Below are 16,756 nucleotides of genomic sequence, written 5' to 3'. Positions count from 1 at the left end.
TAAAAGGTATCTTAATAGGAAAAAGAGAATCTTTCAACTAACATGAATTACAGATTTCAAGACAAAACCTAGAAAGTAATATGTAACAGAAACCAAAAAGTCTTAAGAAAGTGGTGTTTCTGCATAAAGCAGTGTGGCTGAACAGGTAGCTAAACTACAGACGTGAGGTTTGCTGAAAGTTTACCAAATCTCCTGTTCTATTCTGTCTTTGCTTTGCCTGGGTTAGACAGATGCTCTCTCTCTGTGTCTCTGTGTCTGTGGTGGACGTAGCCTTAGCCTCAGCCAAAGCACTAATTGAAAAATTGAAACAGGGACTCTGTCAAGAAATTACCTTCCTCAGAGGGAGAAAACCTGTTTTGTGATTGATGATAGATGCTGTACTGGCAGGACAAGATAATGCCTAGCATTGCTGCTCTTCCCAGAGGCAGTCCCAGGGGTTAGGTTTTGTCACAATACAGAAATGAGATTTCCAAGGAGAAAGCACTTTCATAAAAGATGCAATTCTCTTATCTTCAGTCTCCCCCCAGATCCCACTACCCAGGAAGAATACTGCATTGCAATCTCAAACACGATCTAAACACGTTGTTAGCTGCACTCTCAGGAGAGGGGACGCCAGGATGTATTTGTCTCTGAGTTCCCAGAAGCCTGGAACTGTGCACACTGCAATGGATAGGACCACTCAAATAATTAGGACAAACTCTTTGCTATTAAAAACAAAACAAAACAAAACGAGCTTCTCTACAAAGATTTAGTGCTACTATTAGCTCACAGACAAAAGTAAAGAAATCAGAAGAATCATCATCTTTAACATGAGATATGATCACTGTCTTTGACTGACACCCTTTTCCCACACCTTTTTACGTCTTTAACAGGGAATGGAAGCCCTTGCCTGAAAAGCAATGGTCTGGATCAATTCCCAAAGCTTAGTGTTCATGGTGGAAATATTCCATGCACTAATAATCTCCATGCTCTTTGCTGATCAGGACTTCAGCTAAATCTCGTAGCTTCTTATGACCCTGTCTTTGGAAGTGAGTTACCTGATAAAGCAGGTGGTCACAGACTTCTGCTGCCTAGACTTGAACAGCATTCCTCAAGAACAAGCAAGTGAGAAATCATGTTCCGTTGGAAAAGGCAATTCCAAGATTGTTTTCTTTAGCCTTATGGCTTACTTGTAGGGATGTGATATACATCTCGACTGCCAATATCACAGAAAACTTATACGAGGCTCATAGCTCATCTCCCTTATGATTCCCTGTGGATTACGAGGACCCAAACACTGTTTGGTTGGAGCTTTGCCGAAGTATCCTTTTTCATACCATTTGAACTCAGAACTTGGGAGAAAGCACCCAAAATACAAGTGTTAACATTTTAGCCTGTTTCTTCCAAGAATAAGAATGGGGATAAGAGATTCAAGTTCGTGCCGTGAACATAGTAAGATATGAGGTACTCAACATCTACTTATGGTGATCCAAAATAAGGGATGGAGTGAGTAAAATATGTCTGCCTACATAAGCTAGCCTATTTTTCAATACACTAAACTGTTCTGAAATTAAATAATCCTGGTACTCAAGATCTGACAGCTTTGAACACTTCCCCCCCCCTCCCCACCCCCCGCTTATTTTCTTTTATATCTTATCATGCTATTTTTACTCTTTATTAAGTACTTCATTTTAACCAAGTTCCATTAAAATAGAATATCATGCTTCCAGCTTCTATACCTGAAAGGCTAAAAAGAGCTATCAGATTTTCAGTGTACAGACCATCTTAAAATTACCCTATAATGTATTTGCAAACAGTAACTACAGAGAAGCTACTGTCCTATCATTATCCATGACTAAGAACTGTGCAGGTAAATTGCTTCAATATTATATAACACCAAGACCATAAATATAGCCTTCCATAGCCCTCCAAGACAATAAATATGAATTTACTGAATGACTTGAAATTTCTACTGTAAAATTCTTTCGACTTTTTCCATATTTTTAGCTATTTATTCCGTAACTATATATCAGTGAAAGGAGCTGTTAAGTTTTATGGTGAAGAATGGGTTAGGAGTTATTAGTTCTTAATAATTCATGGAATTAATATCTAAACTGTAATTACCATGATCTGAATCTTGATCACCATTACTGAAATTTCTGGTTTCAATTTATAGATCCTATGTGCTAATATAACCATATCCACTTGGTTTTTCAAAAATTTAACATTTTTCTTCCAAAACACATTTGTATTCTACCAAATATGTTTATTGATAACAATTGAAACATTAAATTTTCCTGTTCTCACTTCTGCTTCATCTCACTGGAGTTGCTGTCATGGAACATTTCCTTTAAAGGCAAGCCACAAGGTACAGGAAGGTAAATAGTTATTTTTCTTTTAAGGTAAGGGTTGCACCCTGATGTCTTCCTGGAGAAGGACATTGTAATTTGTATGAATAACTTATCAGTTGCTTAATTTAGTACCTTTAAAACCTTTTCAATAAGAACCAACAATACGTCCTCAGAATTTAAGCACAGGATGAACAAAAGCGTTTTTCTTCGTATTTTACTTTTCAATTGCAACAACAGCAAAACATTTCCTGTAAAAAAATAAATCCTGCAGTTGACTTAAATTTTCATACAGAGGAGAAGGTAAGCTTGTATGTTCCAGCCTGGCTTTCTGTGAAAACAGAAAAGACGGAAATTGAATGTGCCGTTTTGATCTCATTTGAGACAAATTATTTTGCAGATGACTTCTTTAAAGCTTGTTCAATTATGCAGGTGCTGAACTGTAGAAGAGTGATAAGACATACAGGCAAATTAATCTACCTAATTTCTGAAATTGTTATTTCTAATAAGACCTACATATTTAATATATTTTTTAATTATTCTTAATGCAATAGAAAAATATAATGCTTTTATATTTATACTAGCATTTACTTTAGCTACCAAATATGAGTAAGTGATGGTAACAGCAAATTAGCCACTTTCACAGATTCAGAGAAGCCATCTGTCCAATGATTTTTGGTAATGTGCATGATTTTGGGGCTAGATGTGACATGGGAAGTGTCTGATAAAACTTTTGTCAAACAGTGCCAGTATGGATCTCATTGGTATTCATATTAAGTTACAAACATTCCCATTATTGTCTGCTCTTTGTTTTTGTTTTGTTTTTAAATCTTGAAAAAAAAACAAAACAAAACAAAAAACAAAAAAAAAAAAAACAGAAGATGCAATAATTTCAGCACTAAATGCAGCATGTTGACAATATTTTAGACTTCTAAAAACCACCAACTATAAGGCTAAAAAAAACCCTACCTCTTCAGGCTCTGATTTTGCTACATTATTTTCCTTTGTATTCATCATTTTTTCTGTTTCACTTACTTATTCTCTTTTCCGTAGTCATTTAAATTATTTGATTGATCATCTTTAATGATGATCACATTCTTTTCATTGCTGGTATCAGAGCTACATGGGGCAGATAACATAATTAGTGCCAGAGCCCTTTATCAAAGTTCATTGCCTTTCACTACAAAAGTAGCCTAGATAATCCCACACCCAGCAAGGTGCTGGATGTTTATTTCAGTGAAGACTTATCACTGTGTCACAGAACCCACTCTAAGCAAATTTATTTTTCTACTTCATCTCAGAGCACATTCTGTATATTGGAAATAGCAGCAAATTTATCTCAGGTTTTCCACTCTAATCACAGTCTCTGTTAGTCAAAACTTTTCTTTATGAGACCTTAAATCTCCAGCCTTACACAGGAGTGAATGTTATAAAATTTATTATTCTAGGCAAACATCTAGAAAAATTGTTTTAGCACTATTTATTGGAACATTTTCTTACTGACAAAGCATCAAATATAAAGAATTTTGCACCACCAGGAACTGATTTCCTCAGCAATTAAGAATTCACCTCCTTTTGCCCATTTGAAACCAAAATCAGAGCACGGTCTCCTTGGTGCCTCCTTTTCAGGTTTGATTCATGGTTTAATCCTACTGCATAAATCTACCTCAAAATATTTCTTCATCCTTCATTAAATCTCATTGCGACATCTTCTTGAGCAGCTCTTTTATTCCCTATCTATAGAGTGACGTGCTACTGAGTTAGAATGAGCAAGACAACCCACTGAAGCTAGTTTGTCAGCAGCACACTGCTCCATGGGGCAGTGGAGATCTGCCAGCACTTCCTCTGTGCAGTCTTGGAGCTGGAATTACAATATCCAGGTCTTCCAAACATGCCCATATCTCTACTGCTTCAAGAATCTATATCAGTTTGGTTGTTTCTGTATTGTCTGGAAACATACCATAGGTGTAGAAAAATAGGTATCCATAATCTTCAGGTCAGAAACTGTACTCACAGTTTAAGTGGTGAGCCAAAAGGTCCGGAAACAGAAAGATGGAACGGAAACCCCCAGCACCTCCCTGGCACATCTGACTGCACTGATACTTTAATCTAGATCACAACACCTTAAATTCAGGTCTGACAACTATTCCGTTGTTAGAAAATATTCTGTGAATATTAGTGGTATTCTGTTATTCATGCGAATGTGGAATTCCTGTGCTGCACCAGCTGCAACTGCATATATACAGTGAGGGAGAGAAAAAATGTGAGGGAGCAAAGAGGCAGCTGTGCCAGCACTGCAAGTCACCCCGCAGCAATCTGACAATAAATCTTTAATTTGATGAGGAGGATCCATTCAGCCAAATAAAAATAGAGTTAAATCCATACTTATCTGATCCCTCTTTTTTTTAAATGAGAGTCCCAACGAGAATATTAGTTGGTACTAATTGCTGCTTGTTCTTCTTTGACACTGAAAATTGGACAAATATTGTACAGATTTCCTTCTCTCTTATCAGCACAGAAATACCAATCTATTTGGCAATGACTGACACTAGGATGCTACACTAGAAATCATGGCTTTAATGCTAACAGCTGTCTCGTATAACCCAACAACAGGTTTATTTATCTTTCACACAGATTAGAATATTACACAAACATTCCAGTGTCTCTTTTTCATGGAAGTTTTTGAAGAAGGACTTTGAAATGTTACTGCACAACTGGCAGAACCTTATTATATAGCATCAAGGATTTAATACAGTAATGAATATTCCTTATATGCAACACAATGATTGTTTTAATCGCTGTATATATATGTATATATTCTTCTTTACATCAGTGGGATTTCAAGTCCACATTTGAAACCACAAGGAGAAGAGTTTGTATATTTTTACCATTCTGTAATTCCTATGATGTGATTTTTTGGAAAAAAATAATCTATGTGTTCTTATTTCTTTACTTGAGAATTACTCATTTATTTTGATGGAAGTGCAAGGAGCATAAGTTTCAGCATCAGAGTCAGCACATTAAGTTGCAGCTGAAAGGCAATGCATTAAGCAGGTTCTAAACAAACCACAATGTCTTTTTTACAGTACAGGCTCAAATGACCCTCATGTTCAGGCAAAATAATCCACAGGATTTGCCAAGTATTGTACGTAACTAATCTTTTACATGTCTTGAGTCTGTTCTTCCCTGTGTTACTGTTATTCCACAATTTTATTGAAAAATCTTGTTGAGAACTACATTGTTTTACAATCCCCACTAGAGAAACTGTGATACATTCTATAAATGCTCTTAAAGCTGTCAGCTCATGAAGGAGCACTACTCCTGCAATGGTTTAACCCTGAGGTTCCCATTAAAATCATCCTAAAACTATAAAATATGGATATGAGAAAAATAACTTGTTCTGGAGAGAGATGGATGACAGAAGGAAAGGGAAATACAGGGGAAAAAAAAAAGACATTTTGGTCTCAGTTTGGAAAGTCACATGCCTTTAAGTGTTATCTTTGATTTCACCTAAACAAGGTTCTACACACATCCCTTTAAACAAGTTTTAAGGTATTTCCACATATATGCCTATACCAGAAAAACAGTCTAACTTCAGTGTGTCCAGTATGCAAGTCCAGCCTTTACCACCCTACCCACATTGGCTGGACCTCTCCTGTTCCTTGGAGTAGTAACAGGTTCTTTCTGGTTTTAGAAAGACAGAAGTACTTCCTCCCTGACTCTTCCTCCAGCAGCAGCCACCACTTCCAAAATTCACTTTCTAGTGTCCAGGTAAGGTGGGTGCTGTTACTACCAACAGGCAGACTCTGTATGGAGGCAGGACAGAAATGGAGCCACTGCTGGGAGAACACTGCCCCCCACGGAGCAGCAAAAATCCTTTTAGGATGGCAACAGCAGCTCTCCTGTGACAGAGAGGTTCAGGAAGGGTTTGGACAACTCTTTGACCTAAAGATGAAGATGCCCCAGTGTACCCTGTATTTGCAAAGAACATTCCTCAGGTATATCCCTCCACTCTTCAACTTTTTGCATATCTATTTTGGGAACTTCTGGGTGAGCACACTAGCTGTTTGAAACCCAGTCCAACAAGCCACCTCTCTACTGCTTGCCCTATAGAAAAGTTGGGTGTTCAACACCTGCACACGCTGTTCTAAGTAGCTTGGAATGTGATTTCTGAATGCACTGTCCAGTCACCACCTTGTACAGTCCTTGACAAAGACTGATTTTATTTTATTTTTTTTCTAAGGATTCAGCAGAAAGACTAAAGGCTTTTAGGCTGATTTCATCACAAAACATTGACAACCCCTCTCTGAAACTCTGCTTTGAAGAGCTGAAAGGTCCTTATTTTGGCAACAGCAAGGATATGTTGTTTATTATGAATATGCTATACTGTAAGCCACCTCTACACAACTAGAGTATCACAAAAGTAAAAAAAAAAAAAAAAAAAAAAAAAAAAAGAGAGAGAGAGAGAGAGAACAATCTGATCATCTGGGATTTTTTTTTTTTTTTGGTAAAAATAATAACTGTTTTAAATAAGGGAATTAAAAAATTACTAAGAATTTATCACAGAGCTAATAAGCTAAACACTTGATATCACATATTTCTTTTAAACATTAAACATTTAAAAATTTACCTGCAAAAAGTAAAATGACAAAATTGTCATATTTTTTCTTTAAAGTGACAAATTGTCTAATACATAACAGAAAAGAAAACCAGAGACAAGCTCAATGTATAATAAGCAACAAAGTAAAAGCACTCACTTAAGCCTTCCTTCTACACTGAAAAATGGAAACAGTGCACTCTAACACTATTTACAGAATGCTATTACAACAATTATTTTTATCACAAACATCAAACTATGAATAAATTATTACTCAGTCTTGCTTTTCCATCTCACTTTCAGCACAGGCAACCAAGACAAGTCAGAGTGAAGATTTTCAAGGGTATGCAACAAGACTGACACACTGCTGGGTACTGGGAATGATTGATGCATATTGGTGAGATGAATTCATGAGAGGCATTAGCTCTTGTCTCTCAGTGAGTTTCTAAACCAGCTAGGGGCTGGTGATGGACACAAAAGCAAAGCATGCCCGTTTGTTCTCAAAGTTTCTATATGGATATTTACTTTACTTTTGTCTTGAAACAGCAAATTATGGATCCATCACAACGCTGCTAAAAGTTGCAAACCCTTATTTTTTTTAATATTCTTTAGTATTTGTGTGACACTTTAAACCTTCAAAATGGTGCACAAATGTTGATACACTGACAGTACTTTGATGAAGCAGATAGATATTGTCATCATAGTATAAAGATGTGGGAAAACAAATCACAAAATAGACTGACCTATCTGAGCCTGCACAATCTATCAAGGAAGACCTAGGAATCAAATAAGAAAATACACCAGTATTCCATCTGGTGTGACACCACATATCTTTTATTCTGAAGCCTTTTTTACTTCTCTTTCTGCTTCCTTCTGTTCTTATCTGCTGTCCACATTGTTCTACCTCTGTTTCTGCTGTCCTCCTACTCTCAATCTGCTGGCACTACTTTCAAGTAGGCACATTAACCTGTAGACTCACACCTTACATGCTAAGTAGTTACTTAGAAATTTCAAGATCTATAAATTTTCTTTCTACGTCTGCTCAGTGGACTACTTTGCGTTCTCAAAGTATTAGAGTTCTTGACACCATTACCTCTGAGAATCCATGCACATGCTAGCACAGGGACAGGAAAGAAGAGTCTTCTCAAATTGGGGTGAAAAAAATGTTCTCCGTCTTGAAGGTTTGAGATATACAAAGTATTCTTAAATTGAATGGGGATAAAAAGCAAACTTCTAAACTTCTTTCTTTAAATTCCTTTTCTTTAACTTTCTCTTCACCCAAAACAACAAACCAAAACTGAAGAAAAACATACAATCTGTTCCAATTCTAACACTGCAATTGGTCAAATGTTTAGAAATTATTTCCAACATACCCCTAGTAGATAGCTTGCAATGAATAAAAGCAAATTTTTGAAATGTCATTTCAAACACAAATAGAAAAAGGCATATTTTGAGAATGTAAAATGGGAAATTCTGATCATATCAAAGTTTACAAAAATCCAAAGGAACTGTTTTCACACCGATGATTTCCCAGAAGATATTCCAGTAATTCAATTTTCCAGAGATGAGGCAGGGAAAGATGACCAAATGTCAAACTTCAAATCTACTCTACCAGAGTATTCCAGGAGATTACTAGAATTTACAGTACAATTTTGAAGCAATTTTGAAGTTCCTCCCCTACTTTTTTATTTTTTTTGACACAACTCCATCCCTCCATGTGATACTTGCAGGCAGATGTAAGCTGACTTTGCTTTTGCTTTGACTCAGCCTGAGACCATGTAGTTATGTTCACAGAATCACAGAATTTCTAGGTTGGAAGAGACCTCAAGATCATTGAGTCCAACCTCTGACCTAACACTAACAGTCCTCCACTAAACCATATCGCTAAGTTCAACATCTAAACGTCTTTTAAAGACCTCCAGGGATGGTGACTCCACCACTTCCCTGGGCAGCCCGTTCCAATGTCTAACAACCCTCTCAGTAGAGAAGTTCTTCCTAACATCCAACCTAAAACTCCCCTGGTGCAACTTAAGCCCATTCCCCCTTGTCCTGTCACCAGGCATGTGGGAGAACAGACCAACCCCCACCTCGATACAGCCTCCTTTAAGGTACCTGTAGAGAGCAATAAGGTCGCCCCTGAGTCTCCTTTTCTCCAGGCTGAAAAAGCCATGTTAGTATGATGCTTAGCCTGATCCATTGTATTTTTCTTCTAAGCAGGACTTAATTGTCTTTGGCTCAATACCACAGTATTCACAGATAAATGCCTTCCAGTTTAAAGCATCTATGGATGCTTCAGTGCAATGCTAGAGAAAGCTTATGCCTGTCTGTAAAATATTAGTCACATTTGCTGTGGATCAGGTGGGAACAAGGTTAGAAACAGATATATCATGTTCATTAAGCAGCAAGTAAACTGTCTTTCTCCAAACCATAATTGTTATTGTGAAGGTGATAACAGCAGGACATGCATCTTCAAATCCCAAGGTTCCCAAAATGCACTACAAAATAGAACATTAAAATGATATTGGGTTTGCAAGGCATTTTTCACATTTTAAAAGGAGACAGTCATCCCAAAAATAAGCTCATTATAGTCATGATGCTATGCTTGAGTAGATGTTGATATTCTACCAAGCACTTGGATTTGTTAGATTTTTGCCTCCCCCCCCCCCCCCCCAAAAAAAAGTGTCAGTTTTTGTCTAAAAGCCATAATCTAAATGGAATCCGAGAAGAGGTTTGGGATTTAAATAAAAAAAAAAAAAAAGGCATCCTCACTCTACGTGGAGCACCTATTCATGATACCCTCATCCCAGGCTTTCTATCTGGGGTCAGTGCTGCAGCACAAAGCAGTGCACCAAAGACAGAGGTGCAGATGTCACACTGGGACAGAAATACTGGTTGCTTTCAGTCTCTTATTAGCATGCTCAGCACGCAGAAGCAGAACAACAACCAGGATTTAGCCAGAACAATCAAAAGACTGAGAAGAAAATTAAAGGATGTGGCCTGGTGGCAAAAGGATTATGTTTATTGCTAGCTATCCAAATGGAGTAGAGATTACAAACATCTTTAATTACCTCCTTCCTCCTCTCATCCCAATTTATTCCACACCACACTTGTTGTGCCAGATCTGTGAATATTCGCTTCTAATAACAGGGATTTTCTCAAGTCCCTTAGATAAACAGGATTACAAGAAAATATTTTGAGGGTTAATCATAGAATCACAGCAACATTTAGGCTGGAAGGAACCTCTGGAGGTCATCTAGTTCAAGCTTCGCTCAGCACAAGGCCAATTAGATCATGTTGCTCAAGTTATTATCCAGCCGAGTTTAAAATATCTTTTAAGACTAAAAGCCCGTAGAAAATTCCTATTCCTCTGTAACAAGCGAGGAGAAAATTGATTAGACAATGTAAAATAATAATCAATGGTAGAACATAGTACAGAAATTTTTTAGAAACCCCTTCTCTTTTTCTTATAGATATCATACCGCTTTTTATACTTGAGCTGATTAGGTATTATTTCCTTTCTTAAAAGGAGCAAGCAATTGATCAGGTATCAAGAATAACTGGATAAAATTGTCATGTAAATTTTCAGCTGAATCCATATTCCTTTTGTGAAACTCTTCCATCATTAATCCAGAACACAGGCTGGGATAAATGTGCATTTTTCTCTCCCATTTTTTCCCTTGCAGAACCAAGAAAACATCACATAATTTCCTATTGGCAATTTTGTTTTTCCTCTTCACTGTTGGATACGGGACAGTTATAGATGGTATTTAATCATAGCACCCAATTTTTTATAAGGTAATTTCTTCCATCCTATTTTGTGAATTGCTCCAATCGTGACAATCCAAAGAAGAAAGACTTACTGACATATGACAAGATGAAATCCATGATGGAATTTATCCTTTAAAGATACAAGGATGAATCTTTGAGCAAATTATAAGAATCAGTATGCAACTCATTCAGCCATGGCTTATGAAAGCAGATACACCTTGTTTTCTGTCATGATCTTTAACCTTTTGGCTTCCCTAAAATTCCATATTTACTAAAAGATCACGCTCAACTTAGCCAAGTTTTCTACATTGTCCACGTCAACATAATTAGAAATTATGTGTCTCATGATTTAGCCTTTGAAATAATCTTACTATTAACACAGAGAGCCTCTCATACACAGACTCATTTTTGCAAATGATGTGTAAGATGCACTTATGTTTTAAAGAGGAAAAGTTTGGATGCCAAATTATACTGAATAATTCCGTTTTGTTATCCTCTGCAAAATGAGCTTTGGATTTTACTGCGCTTATCTGTAACTAAAAAACAAAACAAAACAAAACAAAACCAAAAACAAACAAACAAACAACTTCCAGAGGTAATAGTCAAAAGTACAGTTGAAATCCATCAAGTAAAAGACAGTTTAAGCAGCTAAATCCTAAAGACAATTTATCCTCAGAAGGTATAACACAAAGCATATGAACAACAAGGTAAGCACAGTTAGATCAGGAACTATGAAACCACAATCTCATCACCCCTCTGTAAAAATTCCATGTGCAAAGATACTCATTAAAAACAAACAAACAAACAAACAAACAAAACAGAAAACCAGAAAAAAAAAAACAGAAGAGCATTATGATTACTGCCTCTCTGATTAGTAAATACTTGTGTTTCTCTCCATTTTCTCTTCCTATATTTAGTCTCTAGTTTTATACTCCAGACCCAAAACAATATGAGGCTGTTTCATTCACAGAAACAACTGTTTCATTTTATTATTCCTCCAGTGCAAAAGCAAGACCATGTATTACTACATCTATAAATAATATATGGAATGATTGCTGAACAGTACCAATAACAGTATAATTAAAGTATTACTGATGAAATTTAATCATATTTATGCAGTTGCATTAGGCACAGACAAACAGCAGATGAAAAAAAAGTGTACCTTCCCTTTTCCTTAAATACCGTATATCTATGTCATGCAACCACAAGTTGGTTACCAACATAGTCATGTCTTTGTTTCTCTTAATCAATAATAAAAATTAGAAAGTTGCAGGGGCTATGATAAAGAAACAAAACTAGCTGATGCTTCAAACATGATTGTCACAGATTATAAATGATGCCTACTCTTTCCTCCTCAGAGACTTCATCTTAAGCCACATTATCAAACTTTTTTTTTTTTTTTTTCATGAGCAACCTTGTCATTCTAGGAAGTTCTACATTTTAGAAGTTAAGAGTATTTTTTTCTTTTTTTGTTGCTGTTGTAGTTTGCTTGTTTTTAAACACTTCTATGTAATCTTTGCCAAATAATCTTTGATTATGTGTCTGTAAGTACTGTCATACTTCAAATAATTTATTGAATTAATGATGGTAAATATTGCATAAAAATAAAGTGAGCAGCATTTATTTTATTTGTGCCATCTTGACTGTGGTTCTCTGCCTCCTTTGGTCAGATATTTAATCACGCATTCTTCACATTCTTCCCTTCTAATACAATAGACATTTTTACAAGGTTATGCAGTTACTGGCAGCAAAATATGGTCATCTCATTTGTCTTGTTTACATGAAGAATAAGCTGATTGCATCAAAATTTCTCAACATGTAAGATATTATCTTTTTCTATTTCATAAATATCTGACAGCAGAATATCACCTGCAGTGATAAAACATAGCATGTTCCTAACTTTTTATCTTTAGGCATGACCATACACATCCAAAAGACAACACTTTCAAGACACCACATTATTTAATATTCAGAATGAATAAAATCAATGATAAGAAAACATGTGGACACCAGACTCCACATGACTAAAAACTAAGCCACATCAGTAACATTTGAAAAATGAAATTAGCACTGGGTTTTGCAAGATGTCCCCTGGGGCGCCACAGCAACAAAGTTATGCAAAGCATCCTACAGCTGAGGGGGGTCCTCTAAAGGCTCTGCTACTGATCTCTGGCAGAAAAGGTCACAGTCTATGTTGGAAGGATTTTCAGCAGGGCTAAAAGGCAGGAAGCAGTTGGGAGGAATGAAGAAGCATTTCACAGGCAGTAATAATTTTTTTATACAGTTTGCATGTGAAGCTGTGTAACTGGTTTGTAAAATTGTCCAAGACTTAAGCTCAGTCTAACTATATTGTTTTATAGCATTTGCATTTTAGAATGACCATTAACTACTCAGTAACATATATATAATCAGCTTCATTTAGCTTGTTAAAGAAGAAAATAATTGTATGAAGCACTTTAATACAAACTCACAATATATTTTTCAATGAGACAGAAAGCAGGCAGGAATTAAAAGCAATAAGAAACCAGAAGATATTTCTTACTGATAAACTGATAAAGTTTTAGGATAAAACCATGCTCTTTTCTCTGGGACTCAGACTAAGTCTTTCGCCTTGAAGAGCAAACATTTTTTCTGATTTCCTTATTACTCTCATGGAAGCATTCAAGGATTTAGAAGAATACTTAAATACATACTATAAAAAATCATTGAGTGAAATATTCAGCATTTTGGAATAGCAGATAAATCTTCAATTCAGTCTCTACTTGAATCATGCTTCTATTAATCTCCACTCTGAGGTCACATTGGTTTGTACTCCATTTTGAAGCACTTGTCTGAGCACTCAGTTTTCTCCTTTTCCCTGTCAAAACTTCTGACTAGTAGCATTGCTGTTTGTACACTGATATTTTACAAATGAAAAAAAAAAAAAAAGAGAGAGAGAGAGAGAAAAAAAAAAAAGAAAATAAAAAAAAACCACAGGCATAAATACTTCTTTACACTGCTTCTCTTCACAAATGTATCTACCAGTTCAAAACTATAAAGCAACTACAGAAAATGCCTGTGACAAGCAAATGACTTGTAGCTCTTGCCAGCAGTCTCACCAGGCTGGTGAAAAATTCATTGTCCATCACCGTTTCATTCTACTCTTAGTACAAGAGCTTTGCTACCCTTTTCTGGCTGCACATACTATATAAAATCTGAAGTTATGTTCTCCTTTATCTAGGATCTGTCAGTGCAAATATGTTACTGCTTGTGATCTGAAGAGCCAAGATGAACTACAGCTCTTCTCAATTCTCAGTTTCTTTTTACACTGAGTTTTGTGTTTTCTCCTCCAGCCTCGCTGACTATTTTCCTTTATATCAGAATGACAGTACTGAAAATTATCCCAGTAAGGAGCCAGCTCCAGCAGCAGGCAAGATAGGCAGTACCCTAGGGCAGCAGAAAGCTTCATATTTCTGCATCAGAAACGAGACAGATTGGCTCTTCTGGCCCAGCTGGTCACTGGACTATACTTAAGCAACTTTCCCCATTGCTGCCAGAGGACTAAGGGGAAAAGAAGGCGGAAGCAATGACGTTACTAACACCAACAGGAGCAGAAAATTGCTTCAGTTTCCACCTCTTCCCATCCCTCCTACTTGCAGGAGAACATCCAACCCTTCATCCGTCCCTTCCCACCCCCCCAGCACATCCCTACCAGAGAACCGTGATGAGTGCTGGAAGAAGCAGGCGGGAAAGTGGAGGTAGGTAACTGCTTAAGATGAGGGATATGTTGGACATAAAGGGAAGAAAGAAGGACTGGAAATGGTCTGTGTTAGAGGAAAAAGGCACCTTCTGAAACTTGGGACCCCTCCCTACCTATAACAATATTTTCCAGGCTCTCTCTCACCTGAGCAATTTTGTGATTAATCTCTGCCAACACTCTTAGTTCCCTTTGCCACCAACAAAAAAAGCAATATGGCTGCTGTCAAGTAAACCTTGTTTGGCTGTAACTAAAAAATGAAACTGTGGAATAAAGGACCTCCAATTCCATAGGCAGCTTCCTCCATCTTCTTTACTGTTTGCCCATAATTTGCTAATTTCATGCTTGCCTAATTTAATATCCTCTTGTATTGCCTCAAACTACATCTCAATATATGCTCAAAAACTACATCTCCCTGTATGCTCATAAGCATACTGTATGCCAGAGTCTCATAATTATGCTTGCCTGCAATGAAAAACAGTATGACTCAAAATCTATCTGGTTCTTATGCTATTCTAAGAGTTCTATCAGCTGTGGCCTTTCAAGTCAAACTATTTTGTAGGATAACAGGTCAATAGCACAAGTAACTCCCATTCCTGCTCTTCCAGTGAACAGTTCAGGGCATCTCACGATTCTCCACTTCCTAAAGACGCATTTTTTTCCATAAAAATCTATATGAAACTTCTTCATACAACAGCACTTATGGAATAGCCTATGACCTGTCTCCTGTATTCAAGTGCAAATAAATTCTGTATTCTTCTGTATTCAAATACTCATACATATTCAACTCCTACATATTGAGCCTGAAATCCTCTAAAACAGTTTACAAGCTCAGAGCAGGTCCCAACCTTACCACCTTTCCTACAAACTCTCCAGTTGATCTCATATTGATTCCATCTATTCTGGAACTTCCTTTTGATAAAGTTTCTACTTTGACTTAGTTGTTAACTTTTAGGGGAGGTATCTTATGCACAAAATAGACTTTCTGATTGGCTTTACAACCTTCACCTTTACCTGCAGCCCTAATATGTAATAAGTCGACCATGAACTGATCATGAACCTTCCCTGACATAGTTTGTCCACTGTATCTGGAAATAGCTTGAGAAAAACAAAATTCTTAACATCTACAAAACTGTTTTCTGGAAATAGAATGACTTTGGCTGAGACTCAAGGATCTTTATATTCTAGCTGATTTAGGGAAGTCTGAAGACCCACACCAATGACACCAGAGGTTAATGAAGCCTTTAAAACAAAAGCTGACAAGTTCAAGGGTGAGGAAAAAAAGACGGGCACTTTCAGAAGAAAAGGTAATCTTGACTGTGACAGTAGGCAAATGTTATATGTACTCATTGTAGGGAAGAGCACAAGAACAACTCTGAGTTTGAAGAGAAGCATAGTTTGGAGATGCACTCTCCATGACAAATCCATGCAGCTCACATGGGCCCCCGAGCCACCAGAGAATGCCCCAACAGGTCAACAAATGAGCAAGGGATGCTGCATACACACTCATGACCTTGCTTCAACCCATATATCCGTATGTCTTTTACATTGCCATTTCTTTTAGAAGTTCCACACGTACCACATGGAAATGGTATGACTGAGCTGGAGAAGCCAGGGAGTGTATCAACTGTATTTTACATCTTGTTCCACCTCCTTGGAGTTCTGCAAAGCTCATCTGAATATGTTACTATAGCAGGCTTCTGGTTTGCTTGTCTGGGAAATTTGCTGCAACTCTACAGCTAGGAGAAAGTCTACCAAATAATATCTCCTTCTACTTCTTTTCTCCACAGACCCAGAAGATGCACATAAATGCTGTGCTTATAATTTTGCCTATCACAAATCCGTATTTGTGGTCTGAATGGAATAGAAGCTATCATCCCAATTCAGTTTAAGCTGCTTTCTCAGATACTGTAACAACTGCAATTTCTAAATTGTTTTTCACAAGACACACTATGGTGCCAGTAAAACCCCAACACACTGTCTGGAAAGTTATCTACGAAAGATTCCAAATGACATTTTAACAGAGAGAAAAGTGTCTGAAGTCAGCGCGTAGGTCAAACAAATCAACAAAAAAACACACCTAATTTTCTTCCTCTATGCCACACTGACTGGTTCAACTACAGATGGCATGATGTTTTCCCCTCCAAGTCAGTTTGCTGACTGCCTCCCTCAAAAATTAATTGGAAGAAGTGGATCCTATAATTTAAAATGAAATAGGCTCAGCAGGTGAGTAAGCTTTGTCAAGATTGATTACTGAGTATTGATTTTCCACCAATTGTACAAGTTACACTCCACAAGGCCACCTGCACATTAACCTAGAATACATAA

General features: G+C 36.9%; 1 protein-coding gene across 2 annotated transcripts in view; it reads right to left on the bottom strand.

The window, feature by feature from the left end:
• CADPS2 (calcium dependent secretion activator 2) overlaps positions 1-16,756 on the bottom strand; it is a 315,329-nt gene that overhangs the window by 164,907 nt on the left and 133,666 nt on the right. The window lies entirely within an intron of this gene.

The sequence above is a fragment of the Aythya fuligula genome, chromosome 1 (assembly GCF_009819795.1).
Source record: "Aythya fuligula isolate bAytFul2 chromosome 1, bAytFul2.pri, whole genome shotgun sequence".
NCBI lineage: Eukaryota > Metazoa > Chordata > Aves > Anseriformes > Anatidae > Aythya > Aythya fuligula.
The sequence above is the reverse complement of the archived record's forward strand: the minus strand, read 5'-3'. Positions and strand labels throughout refer to the sequence as shown.